Below are 13,773 nucleotides of genomic sequence, written 5' to 3' on the forward strand. Positions count from 1 at the left end.
GGGCTTTGAGGAGCTTTCCGGGGTGATGGAAATGTTTCCTATTTGGTTGCAGTGTTTGTTACACAAGTGTGTACTTGTTGAAACTCACTGAACTATACACTAAAATCTGTGCATTTTACTGTGTGCAAATTAAACCTCAAAAATGTCCAAAAACACTAACAGTTTAAGTAACAGAGGTTGGACAGAGTGATTTAATGTTTTTTTCTAGGGAGCTTGCACACACCTTTGAGTTGTTACCTGACATCCAGTCTGTAAGAGTCACCCTGAGTGCACCCTAGAACCCTCTCATTCCACTTCCCAGCCTTGTGGGTAACTGGAGCACAGGACACCCCTTCCCAGATGGGCACAAAGGGCTGTGACCTTCAGGTCAACAGCACACTAGATATGGCAGGGTCCCTCTGATGACCACTTACGGTCACTGACTCATAATGCATAAAATTTTAAACGCAGGTCAACCCTAGTTTATTTAGATAGCAAGTTGACACTGGGAAGCAGAATGACATATAAGAAGAAGGGCCCAGAGTTTGGATTTCTATTTCCAGGCCACCTGTTCCTGATCCCAAAGTTCAGAATGCACGGTTGATGACTAAGAGCCTGCAGTAACTGAATTTCCACAGGGATTTAAGGTGTCTCACCCGTTGTTTGACTCAGCACCATACCTCTCTCTCCTACCCACATATACACACACACCTTGACTTATTTTTAATACTTGAATGTTGCTAGAGCCTTTACCAGAAAGCAGATACTTTTGGCAATAAGCAAAAAGCTACTTGAAAGGAGCATTTTTGAATTTTTTTGAATTCTCTGTGGGTTCCATTTATCTGGAGAACCAAGGCTGGGATCTCACATTTAATCTGAACATCAGATTTTAACCACAGGCCTCTTTCCTGTTCACAGATTAGACAATGCACCCTCTGCCTGCCTTTCCTTTAAGGCCTTGGGAATTCCAGAGTAGAAATAACCCAAAGCCATCCCACCTGCTTGGGAAGCCAGGGCCAATGGCTGTGGCCAGGTGGGACATCAGGCGAAGCGCCTGTGTTTGGTGCTCCATGATCTTCCCCCTTTCCTTGGCTTTGGATCCAAATTGCCAAAATACAACAGATAACTTCATCTCTACAGCCCAAAGCAGCCATTTCCCTTTGAAAGACTTCAGAATTCAGGAACTTTGGTTTCCAAAACTGTAGTTAGGACAATAAGGAATCTTCATATTCTGCAGAAAAACCATTAAAAAATTATTTGGCTCTTCCAGAAACTACCCTTCTCACCATGGAATATTTTTCAAGAAACATATGTATCTAATACAAAGTAATTTTTACTCCTTAACATTTGCATGACATTTTATAGTTCCAAGCGCCCCATGATCATTAATTATTCAGCTTTACTAGGCTAGTGACATAATTAATAGGACAGGAGCCATAGCCTAGGACATATTTCAAAAGGACATTCTTAACAAGGAGGGCGATGTGAACCCCAGTGCTCCTGGCGGCTCCCAAGGCAGGTCATTACTCTGAGCGCACCTAAGCCTCCTTGCAGATCTGTGAGGAAAAGTGCTCCACGCCCTGCCTTGTGTCCCGTGCCGGGCACACAGCAGCTGCACCATGCTCCAAGGCACCTGTGTCGGGAGAAGCGAGCTGTCCGCAGAGCAATGTAGAAGGTAGCATGGGGCTGTCTCTGTACGGGCACAAACCGTGCTGAACCCAAAGCTACCAACTTCAAAGTACCCAGGCTTGATCTCAAGGTTACCCCCTGCCCTGGGCAGGCTGATTCTCTGCAGTCCTGAGCTTGGCAGAAGTCTTTCTTTGAGCAACCTCAGCTTAATGTCAATTTTTTAAAGTGCGAGATTTTACACAAATGTGTGTGTGCACATGCACGGGTGCTACATTGTCAAACACTCAGGACAAACACCAGAGGAGCAAAGATAATCTGTCAATCACAGAGAGACAGAGACAGAGACAGAGAGAGAAAGAAGCAATTTTAAAAAAACCTTTATGTTTCATAGAATTTTGTAACATAATTTTATATCTTAAAATGATTTGTCTATTCATAACCAAAAGAAAGACCCCCTCTCATCTTTTCTAGTCTTTTTAGTGTAACAGGCATCTAGAGGTCACAACGTGGCCTGTCCTTTGAGGGCAGTGGGTGATGGGACAAATGATAAGAACACAGAGGGCGGCCCCCTGGAAATACTGCAAGCACAGGCTTGTTTTTGAGGGAAACAGACTTCCTCCAGGCTCAGTCTAACCACAGGGTCGTCCCTGGAACACTACCACCCTGGGCTTGGTCCCTCCCTTCCTCTCCCCCTGCACAAAGCCTACCACAGCAGGCCTCCAATAAGAGGCCATCTGTGAGGAGACTGGGTGACAATTACCTCTCACATCCCCCCAAAAGAACCACAGATCCAGTAATGATGTCATTTGTTAGGTTATTGCTATGCACTAAATTGTGTCCCTACAAAATTCCTGTGTTGAACCTCTAACCCTCCAGTGGCTATTCAGAAATTGGGCTTTAAGGAGGTAATTACGTAAAATGAAGTCATAAGGGTGGGGTGCTGATCCAATAGGATTGGTGGCCTTGTAAGATGATGAATCTCCCTCACTCTTCCCCTCTCCCCTGTCCTGTGAACTGAGGAAAGATCATGAGAGGGCACAGAAAGAAGGCAGCCATCTGAAAACCCTAAGACACTACCTCTGCCAGCTCCTTGATCATGGGCTACCAGCCTCCCAAACTGTAAGAAATAAACATCTATTATTTAAATAACCCAATCGATAGTATTTTCTTACAGTGCCCTGACTGGTGTAATATAATCATTTTACAAACTCTATGTGTTTGCACTCCCTGTTTATTTTTTATTTTATTTCATTTTTTTGTTACCAGGAATCAAACTCAGGACCTCATGCTTGCCAGGCAGGTGATGCACTACTGGACCCCCTTTTTTATTTTTAAATGCTGTGGTTATGCTGATTTATCTATGGTCCTTGTGGCTAAAACTCTATCAAAACCAGATGTGACTACACAAAAGTCTCTCCTCTGGAGACTGTGTGTCTGCTCTGTACCCAGCACTACACTACGAGTATCCACCCGTGTCAAGATCCATGTCCCAGCCATTGAAGTCAGAGCCTGGGACCTAAGAAGACCCAGGCAAGGCAGCATGGACATTAAAAGCTTTCAACATGGTGTGGTCTCCCACTCACATCAACCACCATTATTTCCTCACATGCCATCAGAATGTCCTTTTAGGACACTGTAGTCTCAGAGTGACTGTAGAAGAAGTGATTGGTCACAACATCTTTTAGTTTTTGACTTGCAGAAAAATCACTGCTACTGTACAATTCTAAATTCTAAACAGCGTCCCATCGAACTTCTGTTCCTGCGTGGGAAGCCTTAGTCACGAGGTAGCCCATAACAGGCACTCCATATTGAATGAAGGAAAGAATGGATGAGTTTTGTAAACAAAGAAATGCAGATGAAGGATGGTAGGGAGGCCTACTCAAGACCCCAGGGAAGGTCTTCGGCTGCTAGATCTGCCATCATAGTGCCTCAGTTTCCCAAAGTAGGCTCACCTTGTCATGATCTCGCTACCTCTTTGACACTCACAATTCAACTGGAATGACCGAGAGAGCAGAAAAGGGCCACAGAAGATCCACGTAGCAGGTCTCTGAGTGTCCATCATCGGGCAGACGGGGAGCAGGTTAGCTGATTCACAGCTGAGTTACCCGACAATCTCACAAAAATGCCAGATTTCATGAGAGTTTGAACTTCTAGCACCAAACAGAAATGTACCCAGTGGAACAGAGAGAGCCCCTTCTGCTCAGAAAACCTTGAGTGGTTCCATCTGTGACTCCACTCTGGAGTCCAGCACCTCTCCTGGCCAGGCCAGCATCTTGCGGACTGCACTAACCATGTGCTGGGACCTGGCTGACCCTGGAAAGCTGACCCTCCAGGGCTAGCTGACTCCTAAGAAAGACTGTTCTTTCAAATTCAAGCTAACCAACCCAGGACCGATGTCTCCTTTATATGGCTGTCACACTGCAGGCCGTGGCTGCCCTGCGCCAATCATCAGGCCAGGTACCAAACCACTGAAGACAGCCTGCAGGCCGCAGAGCTATCCACACTGGCCAGTGCTAATCTGCTTAACCTACTTACCCTGCCTCGCCCATCCCCTCCCAACTGACCATGGCGCATCCTTAGGGCTCCCCTGTGACATGGCATGGCCCCTTCTTTTGGGAATCGTGAGTCACGGGTGAGTTTTCTATGGCTGTAGTCCCCTGATCTGTCGGCCTCGCCAGACCCAAATATTTTATACAACCTGCTGACAGCATGCCTCTTCAGCGCCACAGGCACGGTCTGGCCTGGGGTAAGCACTTGGGAGGGACAGAAGCCAGAAGGACAGGCTGAATATCCTGTCATCTCAGCTCCAAACCAATCCTTCCATGGACCCACCCCAACTTCTCCTCAGAAGGTTTGCTTCTTCATAATTGTTCTGGGGAGGGAGAAATGCTTCGGATACTGAGTGCTGGGTGGGAATGGTGGGCAGTTAGGATAGGGATGGACAAAGTAAATGAGAGGGTAGAGGAAGAGAAAGGAACCAACCTTCCCTTAGCCAACAGCCTTCCCCAGTACTGGCTTTCTTGCCAAGGACCAGAAGGAAAGAAGCAGATTGATTGTACACTCAGCACACAACACCCAGCTCCCTCTGGCCCAAGTGCAAAAAGTCCCCAGAGAACTGAGCAGGGAGTTTCCATGGCTTCTCAGCCATCCGATGTGCTCTCTGGCTTCTCTGGGGGCAAACATGATACTAAAGGCTAATGACCCTTCTCCTGCCTGGAGATGCAGCCAGCGACCAGCCCAGGATGCCAACACCAGCCTCAAGCTGGTAGCCAGGCTGCAGCGGAGGTGGCAATGAAAGATGGCAAAACTCAGGGCCCCAGAGGGTCTGAGCAGTGCGAGAGCCTTGCCCTGCCACACCGCAGTCACCTTATTTATGTTCTGAGGCTCCCTTGGGTGCTCTGAGAGCAACAGCAGTCCAGGCTTGTCCTCTGGTTGCCAGCATCCTGGCAGGATGCCCTGAACACTGTTCACAGGGCTGTAATCCTCGCAGCTGGCCAGCAATTACTGCCTGCCAGACACTTTTATTGTTCCAGTTTATGGTCTATATGGACACGATATTCTTCCCGTCCCTTCCTCCACTGGATTACTACTTTTCTAGAAAAACATATGTAAAGGCTATATTTTTCTCTGTAAACATAATTTTTATTTCAGTACTCCTCAAAAAGCCTACAGTCAAACTTTTCATAGTCTTTAAAAACAAAAAGCGGGATAGAGAGATAGAGATAGAGATAGAGATAGAGATAGAGATAGAGATAGACATAGACATAGAGGTAGAGACAGAGATAGAGGTATTCATGTGAAAATAAGTCCAGGATTCAGGCAGCACTATGAGTGATGCCATTTAAAATTATAAATCTGAAAAGCTATTTCTGGATCCCAGCAACTCTGAAGGAATAGAGGAAACATTTATTTTGGGTTGTTTTATTTCATTCCCACTCAATTTTGAGCACGGCTGCTTAAAGCAACATTCGTGGAAAGTGACACGGCCATTAATCACCACGGCAGCTACTGCAGGCGCAGCCTCTGGGGGACCACGCCGCCCGCCTTCCCTGCTCTCCCTCTGGTCTCTTCTCCCAAAGGAGGCCAGTGACCTACTAAAAAGATAATTGCTTCCCATGTTTCCTTCTCTGCAGAATCATTGCATCAGGCTGCTATGAATGACATCTAGTCACACTGCGAAAGGAGAGTCGTGTGGCTGAACCTCTGTCTTTGACTCTGTGGTGTCTTGGGGTGTGAGATGCTGTGCAGGCACCCCTGACACCAACAGGGAAAGGCAAACATCCCTCCTTCATTGCCCAGGTGCTGAGCTCCGTAGACAACAGTGGACTCCTTCCTGGGCTGGGGCCACAGTCCTTATGCCACCTTCTTGGATTAATGACCCAGCCACACTATTCCCAGGGGCCCCCACATAGACACTTCAACCTCCAAGAGAGCACATGGCCTGTCTCCTCCTGTCCCTCCTTCTCAGGGGCTCTCCTGGATACAGTAACTCAGTAGGAACTGGGCATATTTTATAATGTAGGACATTTTAATGCCACTGATAAAACTCAGCAGATTTAGTCCATCTGGCCAGCCAGGATGTAAAAACTCTGGATCCTTATTATCAAGTAATGTGTGGGAGTCACACACTCCAGCTTTCAGGCCTAAGCCTCGGTATACACCCCACCTCTCACAGTGGGGATCGTGAAAGGGGCCAGGCTTCACATAACGCATGCTTCATTTGTTTGTTTGTTTTTAAAGCTGAAAGTTTAATGGTTTGTACTTTGGGCTCTAAGCATTCTGCACGTAAACATCAGGCTCAATATGTTATATTTACCATGTTTTACCTATGATTTCTCAAGTGGGTGACTGTCAACCTATCTGTAGAGATGGAAGATGTATTTGTTGTCTGTGAGTGTGACTATAGCATATTGATAAATGTAGCCTTAACAGTGGCCTGGACTGTAATTAAATATATAAAATGGCCCAAGCAAGTGTTCTCAAAAAGCATCTCTGTTGTTGCAGAAATTGTAACAAATAATATTTGTACCGTACAAGTACCCTTTTTCCTCCCAACCCTTAGACTATCAATCCAACCATAAAAGGAGAGAATAGATTTGCAGTGACTATGATGACATCAATGAATATGACAATTTTTAAACATGGGAATTTTTCAGATATGGAAAGAAATGAGAGTTCACCGCTTTTTTGTTAGTATCAAACAATCTACACAGAGATCAGGGACAGTCTCCCCGACCTTCAAACACAGACACTGGAGGCCACACTGCCTTGGCCAGAGGGCAGCTCTTTGGAGAAAGCATTTGCCATTCTTTTTCTTTTTCAAAGACTATGCCATGTCAGAAGACCAGAAACATAAAATTCTATGCAACAGGAAACCAATGGATTTAAAAACTGTGTCCAGTGTCCACTAGGAACTGACTATTATCCAAGACCACAAAGACCATCCTTTTTCCTCAACTAGCACTGGAAGAATGGAGCTGAACCGAGCAGACAACAGATCCCCAGGTGATTGGCATCAGGCCTCCAGCCAATGGATGAACACAGTGGAAACCCAAGAAGCCCTTCAGACAACAGGCTATGCAAAGTCAGGTAAACCTGCAACAGTCTCCCAATTTCCACTGGGCAGTCACTCTAATTAACATTGTCCTCCTGACTGGCAGGGAGCAATAGGTTCACTCTGGATCTGAGACCGGCCAATCCCAGGCTCCTCTTTGATGATCCACTTACACAAAGAAAACCCTAAGGAACCTGGCTGCCTCCTGCTGAGCTTGTTCTTTTCCTGTCTGGTACCTCATGCTGTCGATAAGAGGGCATCTTATGGACACACAATGTCACACGCCTATCTGCAGCACTGGAGAGAGACAGAAGACAGAACAGTGAAAAACTAAGGCTCTGGATCAAACATATTTGGTTTGCATGCAGATGCCAGCACCAGCATAATCTTAGGCAAGCTGCACAAACTCATTGAGCCTGGGGCTCCTCAACCTTAAACCAGTGCTGATAATGGCAGTGCAAGCTCAGTGAGATAAGGTGCTGTGCCTCACACATCACAGGCCCTGGAGAAACAGCAGGCACTGTCATCACAGTCGCTATGATGCCACACACACCCACCCTGAGTCACTAAGGTCGCTTACTATTCCATTCATTCCTAACCTAGGAAAGCCATTGTAAAATTGCCCCAACGCACTCTTTTTTTCTTGTCTTTAATGCAAACAAAATAAGACTTACTCTGTCATACTAAAACTACTATAAAAAGAGTTTCAGGATGAAAAGACCCTTTCTTCTAACCTTAAATTAAAGACAATGAAATTGCTGAGAGAAGAATACAAGGTAAAGCTACTGTCATGTTAGAAAGTTGTACGTGTGTGTGTGTGTGTGTGTGTGTATGTCTGTGTGTCTGTGTCTGTGTGCTTCTGTATGTGTCCTTTTTATGACTCCAAGAACATCATCCAGTTTTCTTCCCAAATTCCAGAGAGAGAAACAAGGTGGACAAAACACAGCCAGAGAAGATGATGTGGGCAGAGCCTCCCTGCACATCCTGTTGCCATAGGAACAAGCAGGTTCTTTCTAGAGCCAATCAGCCAACCTTAGAGAGGTGCCTGAATGTTGTTCAGTTAGTTCCCACTCAAGGGAAATTAATTTACTCTTCAGAATTACAGCCTTAGCAATATCTGTGAGTGACACCATAGTTAATGTTAGCTGCCACAACTGTGATTCCCTGAGATTTTCCTTTTAAAAAAATTGCATTCTAATGAATACTTAACAAAATTACAATGGCGGGAGACGTGGAGCCATAAATTACGGCTGAGACTGCCTGGGGAAGGCTAATTACTTCACTGCTAAATTATTTTCATATCTTAAAAAAGCTGTATATGAAAAGAGACACTTTCCACTGTGGAGATCTTACAGAAGCCCCTACACCTCTGCCACTAGACTGTCTCTGCTCCTTACCCTCCATTCAGCGGCAGATGTAGGGTCTGGGTGTGTCCTGCCTGCCCTAACCCAGCTACAGCCAAGTGAAGCATAGCAAGCCTGACCATCGCAGGGACTGCGAGAGGAAGAGGATAAACACTGAGCCCAACCTTCTCCAGCTTCCCTTCTCTGCGACTGAATATTGTGAGAGGATAGTCAAGCCCTGAAGAACTCTTTAGTGTGTATCTGTCTCTTCGTACTTCAGGCTGCCTTGCCATTACTCTTGACAATGAATCTCTTGAGAAAAGGGTTAAGAGTTAGATGATGCCTCCACTCCCACCCTCAGTCCATAGCCTAAGTGCTAAAGAGGCTCCATGGGCCTTTGAAACCACAAACGGAAGGCTTTTTAAATGCATCACCATGAATGAAATGTAGCTCCATTTATTTAGGTTTGATTTCTTCTATTAGTGCTTTGTAGATTTCGGCATATAAGTTTTATGCACATATTGTAAAATTTGTTAAGTATTTCCATTTTTATTAGTCCATTGTACATGTTGCACATTACAGTGTTTCAGTCAACTGCGTTTATGATGGTGTTCCCAAAAGATGTCACTGTCTGGTGATGTCGTACTATCTTGCTTTGTGTTAAAGCACTCTATGATGTTTGTACAGGAAAACCACCTAGTGACACAGGTCTGAGAATGTGCTGTCATTGTTAAGCAATAGATGACTGTATATGGAATTTTATTTTTAATCTCTTGCTAATTGCTAATATATAGAAATACTATTTTGTATATTTTTTATAACTTCTGACCTTATTGAATTCATTTGTTAGTTCTAGGATTTTTGTAGATACTTTGGAATTTTGTTCATAAACAACCATGTCATGGGATTAGAAGAACTACTGTATTACTTGCTTTCCAATCTATATGCTTTTTATTTCCTTTTCTTGTTTTATTGCATTGGCCACAACTTCCACCACTATGTTGAACAGGATTAGCAACAGTATATATCTTGCCATAGTCCTGATCATAGAAAATATTCAATCTTGCACAATTAAAGATATATAATGTTTATGTAATGTATATATTACACATATATACCAGAGATTGAACTCACCATCTTGCACTTGCCAGGCAGGCACTTATTCTGCTGAGCTAAATCCTCAGTCCCTATGTAAATATTTTTAAGTTGCTGTTTATCAATTTTGGGGCATTTTTTTCTATGCTTCTTAAATTAGAGCTTTTATTATGAAAGTGTATTGATATTTTCAAATACTTTTTCTGTTCCAGTTGATATGATTATGTGGCTTTTCTTCTTTATCTTATTAAAATGGTAGATTATATTAATTGATTTTTGAATAATAAATGACCTTTGCATCCCTAGAATAAATGCCACTTAGTCACAATATATAATTCTTTTAAAATATTGCTAAATTATATTTCTTAATATTTTAATAAGGATTTTGTATCCATAATCATGAAAAGTTTTTTCCATAGTTTTCTTTTATTGTATTGTACTTCTATTATATTGTCTTTATTTTGGGATTAGGAAATTATTACCCTTATAAAATCAATTGGAATATGTTCCTTCCTTTTCATAGAAGTTGTACAGAATTGTTGTTAAATCTTCTTTATATTTTTGGTAGAATTTTGTAGTGAAACTTCTAGGCTGGAGATTCATTTGAAAGTTTTTAACTTAAAATTTTAATTTCCTTCGCACTTACAGAGTTATTTAAATTATCTTACACACTGGATGAGTTATGATATTCTGCATTTTTTGAGGATTTGTCCATTTTGTTTAATTTTTCAGATTTACATTCACTGAATCATTCCAACTATTCCCTTATTACCCTTTTGATGCTCTCCATGCCTACAATAAATGATCTCCTTTATCATTCTTGGTAATGGTAATCTGTGTTTTCTCTTTTTCCTTTGCTAGAGGTTTATTTTTCTTGCAAGAGGTTTATAAATTTTGTTTCAAAGAATCAGCTCTTTGTGCTTCATTAATGTTCTCTATTGTTCTATTTTCAACTTTGATTTCTGATCTTATCCTTATTATTTTATTTCTTTTGTTTCCTTTCAGTTTATTTAGTTCTTTTTCTTAGGTTCTTAAAATGAGAGCTTAGATAGATGGGCGAATTTTCCTCTTTTCTAATATAGCTATGCATTTACTGTTAAAATTTTCCTTTTAGCACTACTCTAGCTGTGCCTCACAGATTTAGCTATATTGCACGTTCATTTCTTCCCAACCAATATATTTTTAAATTATGTTTAAGAGTTTCTCTTTTTATTATGGGTTACTTAGAAGTATGTTGTTTAGTTTGGAAATTTTCCTATTATTGATTTCTAATTTGAACTCCTGTGGTCATATAATGCATGCTGTATGATTTCAATTACAAAAATATATTTACTGCAGTTTCTTTTATGGCATATGATATGGTTTATTTTGATAACTTAGGGGCATACAAAAGAATATGTACTCTGCTTTCACGGGTGGAATATTCTATGTCTATTACAAGGTGTGATTAGAAAGTAAAGTGAATGTTTGAACTTTAAAATCTATTACAATGAAAGGCACATTACCATTAATTCCCCCTCTAATTACTCCCCATCCTTCAAACACACAACTCATCATCCTTGCCAATTCCAAAGCAGTTCTGGAAGCCCTTTCTCACGAGCATCTTTTATTGTGTTGTTGTGGATGCCTCCATGTCCTGAATCAATTCAAAATGTTTGCCTTTCATGGTCATTGTGACTTTGAGGAAGACCCAGAAGTCTTGAGGTAGCAGATCCATGAATAAGGCAGAGGAGGACACAGTGCAAATAGCAACACAACTTTCTGTAAGCATTTTGAGTTGATTAAGGAGATCAAGACAGCCCCAAAGGACATTCATGAAAGATGACTTCCAGAACGACTTCAGAAAGCCACAAGCACAATGAGGTAAATGTGTTTAAAGCACGGAGAAGTACTCTGAGAGATGTCAACAGATCTTTTTACTGTAATAATTTTTTATTGAAACAAATATGGCATTTTGGGTCAGCTCTTGTCAATTCTGCCCTTGCTGACTTTCTATCAGTTTGGAAAAGGGATGCTGAAATCTCCTGTTAACCTGGTAGGTTGGTATGGTTTTTCTTTCAGTTTTACTAGTTTGTGCTCACCTCATGCATACTATTGTGATTTAATACATCTTTAGCATTGCTAGATTTTCTTAATGGATTGACACTTTCTGTCATTATTGAATGTTCTTCCTCATCAATGGTAATTTTCTTTCCTGTAAAGTCTACTTTAAGGTGAGATTAATATAGTTGCCTTGGCTTTTTTTGGTTCACATTTGCATAAAACATCTTTTTCTACCCTTTTACATTCAACCCGCTATATTTCAAATCAGTTTCTTACAGACAGCATGCAAGTTTTTTTTTTATTTAAGAGGAAAAAGAGAAAAACACAAAACAAAACAAAGCAGTGTAAGGGTACACGTAATACAGAACTACAAAAAAAAAACAGTAAGCAATCACCTGTTAATAGATTACATATTATCATCTTGAAAATAGTTGCTCAAATCACAGTATCAAAGAATACAAGGTGGACATTCAAACAGGGAGACTGCAAACAGCTGTGTTCAATGATCCAAAAACATTGATATAGTCAGCTATTTAACACCCCTAAACACACTCAGCATGCAGTTTTAAAATGTACTTTTCCATGTTACTTTTAACTGAATTATTTAGACTATTTATATTTTGTGTAATTAATATTTAAGAGCAAAAGTTTATCATTTTAAAAATTGTAGTCTCTATTTCTCATATTGTCTTCCTTTTAGTTATTTGAATATTTTTCAAAATTCCATTCCCATGTACTATGGTCTTCATGAGTGTTTCTCTTTACAGCTTTTTCTAGGGGTGGCTCTAGATATTATACACACATAACAATCAACTGGTATCATTTTACCACTTCAAGTGGAATGCAGAAACTTGCCTTTCTTATGTCCCATTTTGCTCTCTCAGGATACTATAGGTATAATAACACTTGTCTCAAGTGTTTCCTACTTCCCCTTACAGCCAGGTCAGCTTTTTTTTGCTTCAGCTGTCAAGCATAATTTAAAGAACTCAACCAAAGAAGGATAACTTATTACATTTACTAGTATTTTTTCTTACTTTATTTCTTCCTTCCTGATATTCTAAGATTCTTTCATTTTTTTTTTTTTGTATAAGGAATTTTCTCTGGTTATTCTTTCAAAGTACATCTGCTAGTGACAAATTCTTTCAATTTTCCTTCATCCAAAAATGTCTTGATTTCCTTTCCTTTCATTCATTACTGCATGTAGATTAAATTTTAGTTTAATAGTTGAAAATTGCCATACTAGCTTCCATAGATTATCTGCCTTCCGTGAGTTTCTGATGTGAAATTTGCTGGCATTTAAGCTGGCACTTTTTACTGCTTTTGGAAATTTTCTTTGTCTTTAGTTTTCCAAAGGTTCACCATGATGTGCGTTCATGTGAATTTCTGAGTTTATCCTTAAAGGGTTTGTGAAGCTTCTTTAATCTGTAGTTTATGGTCTGTGGTCAAATTTAGGAAGTTTTTAGCCATTGTTTCTTTGGGTACTTTCTCACCTGTTCTTCTCATTTTCTTCTGAAACTTCAAAGACGTGTTAGTCTCTCAGAAAGGTCTCTTCTGGCATCATAGAGGGCAGGACCTGGTACCTCCCTATGAGAATGTAAGTCCCAACTTCCTGGTAGGATTTCTGATGCCATTCTGGTGGCGGAATAAGGGAGATTTATTCCAGCCTGTAGGAGACAGAAGTCTCACCTCCCTGCTCATCTTTTGCTGGCACACGGGTATGGTGGGGTGAGCACAGTACTTTGCCATGTTTTACTAAACTTTCCTATCTTGCCAAGTGTCCCTTGCCTTGTCCTTTGACTGAAGAAAGCAGGCTTTGCTGGAGGCTTGAGTGTGTGCATACATTTCTGGTGTTTTCATTGGTGTTTCTGGATTGTAAGCTCCATTAATATCCAGTCTCAAATATAAGACAGAAAGAAAGCCAGAGGGTTCCCCACGGAGTCCCCGGGGTTCTGAGCTTCTGGCCTGTTTGCCTTTTTATCTTTGCCTTTCAGTGCCTTGTTTTATAAATAATACCCTAACTTTGTAGCTGTCCTTAGTGAGAGGAACAGAAAACACAAAATACATCTATTCCATTTTCCTACAAGTGTTAAGTCCAATTTCAGGTTTCTAAATATAATATATATATAGATT

General features: G+C 41.4%; 1 long non-coding RNA gene across 5 annotated transcripts in view; it reads right to left on the minus strand.

Moving 5' to 3' along the window:
- LOC134471368 (uncharacterized) overlaps positions 1-13,773 on the minus strand; it is a 200,337-nt gene that overhangs the window by 54,400 nt on the left and 132,164 nt on the right. The window lies entirely within an intron of this gene.

This window comes from Cavia porcellus, unplaced genomic scaffold (genome assembly GCF_034190915.1).
Source record: "Cavia porcellus strain 051 isolate PalLab524CR breed Dunkin Hartley unplaced genomic scaffold, mCavPor4.1 scaffold_18, whole genome shotgun sequence".
NCBI lineage: Eukaryota > Metazoa > Chordata > Mammalia > Rodentia > Caviidae > Cavia > Cavia porcellus.